The sequence below is a fragment of the Otolemur garnettii genome, unplaced genomic scaffold, assembly GCF_000181295.1.
Source record: "Otolemur garnettii isolate 467f Iridium unplaced genomic scaffold, OtoGar3 scaffold00009, whole genome shotgun sequence".
In the NCBI taxonomy this organism is placed as follows: domain Eukaryota; kingdom Metazoa; phylum Chordata; class Mammalia; order Primates; family Galagidae; genus Otolemur; species Otolemur garnettii.
In genome coordinates this window covers 9,719,112-9,721,495 of record NW_003852404.1, presented here as the reverse complement: position 1 = coordinate 9,721,495, position 2,384 = coordinate 9,719,112, and the positions used below count along the sequence as shown (strand labels likewise).

The 2,384-nt window shown below is 36.5% G+C and overlaps 1 pseudogene; it reads right to left on the bottom strand.

Annotated features, from left to right (window-relative positions):
• Positions 1-239: 239 nt before the first annotated feature.
• LOC100959499 overlaps positions 240-2,384 on the bottom strand; it is a 17,991-nt pseudogene continuing 15,846 nt past the window's right edge.

Sequence of the window (2,384 nt, the reverse complement as noted above, 5' to 3'; positions counted from 1 at the left end):
TTGAGGGTGTCAATGTCAAAGAGGCAGAGCTTTGGAGATGTGTGCCGGGGACCTGGATGTACCCACACACAAGCCTTTCTACACTTTGGACTTGTGACTGGAGTCATCGGGATTGTGAAGCATTTTGTAGAATATAGCAGAGAAGAAAAGAGATGCAGAGTATGGACTCTTCTTCAACAGGACCACACCAAATGGTGATGGTTATGATTGTCTCACACCTATGCCGGAGGAGAGTGACGTCACGCAATGTAGCTGTATTCTTTTGTGGATGCTTGACTGCGTTTGATGTGCTGTTTGTATGAACTTCAATACACTTCTTAATCATGCTAATACTGAGATTAAACCTAGTTTTTGACTGGCTAATCACCTCTCGAATAAGGGCATTGTGCCGAAGTTCTTTTTGTGCTTTTACGATACGAACATGATAGCAGCTTGGAGATACATTTTTTGGACCTCATCAACAACACTTTTAGTCTGCTCCATTTCCTGTGGTGTCTTTCTGCATTGATGTAGTGAAGTTAAAGTCTGTTAAAGTTAAACTTTTACTGCTAAAGTTCATGTTTAATGAAAATGAAGATTCTGCATCCATGTCTTCTGTTTCTGAATCATGGTTAATCATTTTTACATCAAGCAATGATTTGATTGTTTTTGTCAGTTTCTTGAAGTTCTTTATAGCTAACAATTTCACTGTTATTAAAGGCAAGAAGGACTGCCATTTGGTATGTTGTGACCATGGCTATGTATGGTTTGCCCAAATAGTTCACTTTAACTTCATCTGTACACAGATAATATAACCATGTCAGTTTCCTTCCACTAAAATACTGGCTTTAAAATAGTTCAAACACCGGCACCCTTTTGTCTAATTCCTAGGGAATTGCAAATGTAGATGAAGGAGCCTGAGTAAGAGTCCATGCACCAGCCTGTAGAGCATACATTTGAAAACTAATTCCCCAATCTATTACTGTGTCTTGGTTTTTGGTAAAATTGTTGAACTTTTTGTTGAGATCAACACTGACACTCATATCTGTATACATCCGATATAGCTTGCTGGTAACTCATAACCACAGGCTTGTTTTAGTTTATTAATCACGGCTTCTTTGGAATCCATAAACATAGATAATCCATGAATTAGATGTTTTGCCAGTATTCTTGCATAGAACTTTTGAAAAACATCTTTATCAATATATTTGAAAATAGTCATGAAGCTTATGAGTTTGTCTTCTACTTCATTCTCAGTCGTTTCTTTTGCTGATTTCTTTAGTAAGTTGTCACAGTTCTTAGCAAGCAGTTCAGGTGCTTTGCAAACAGACTTGGGTTCTCTGTAATTGATAACTGATGTAGGGCCTTACCCAATGTCGTCATAAAGTGCTGATCACCACTCAAACAGTGTTAATCAGTTGAACAAATTTACCACGTACTTCCAAAACTGATCCCACAAATAGAGTTGGTGTATTTTCCTGAGTAAGGTTACTGGTTGCTCTAAGACCCTCATCACGGATATGGTTTTGCAGCTCCTGAATCATATGCGGTAAAGCACTGGACACAGCACAGAGTAAGACATATGTATTTGCCATGTCATTTTTTTTTTCTCTTGGCAAATGATGTTATGACATTCTGCGTGTAAATAAGTGTTCTTCTACCATTTGTTGCTGACATTCATGTATCACTTTAGTATATGAACTTAGATGGAGTATTTCCGACATTGAATTTCTTCAACTTTTAATCTACCTAGAACCTTTTCCATGTACTGTAAGCAGTTTCATTCTTGTAATAAATTTGAAGCTTCTTTGTTTAAAAAAAGAAAAAGAAAAAGAAATGGCCCACTTTGAGAAATAGCTGCAGCTGCTTCATTTTGTTAAACATTTTATAAAGAAGGCAATGCAATAGAGTGGAAGAAATATATATTTTTGATCCACAGAATCCTCTGAATTCAAATCAATTTTCTATCCCTTTGTAGTTACAGGTTATTTTTTATGAACTTGAAAATGAGTTAAACTTGTTCTTAATGAAGAGCTGAGCTTGGAAGTGAGGGCTACGTCTTACCCATTTGTTCTCTGCCTTCTTTGGCTGAAATGTCCTTGTAATTTGATGACTGTATAGCCTTATTCACTAATTATGTAATGCAGTTATGTAAAAACTCAGACAGGAAAATAACCTAAATAATTCCTAGTAACCAGGCAGCTCCTGTGGCTCAAAAGAATAAGGTACCGGCCCCATATGCCGGAGGTGGCAGGTTCAAACCCAGCCCTGGCCAAAAACTGCCAAAAATAAAAATAAAATAAAAATATTTTCTAATAACCTAAACAATTCATATTTTATTTGAACATTTACACATGACTACCAGTAATTATAAACACCTTTTGTTGTCATAGCCTAAAGTTTAA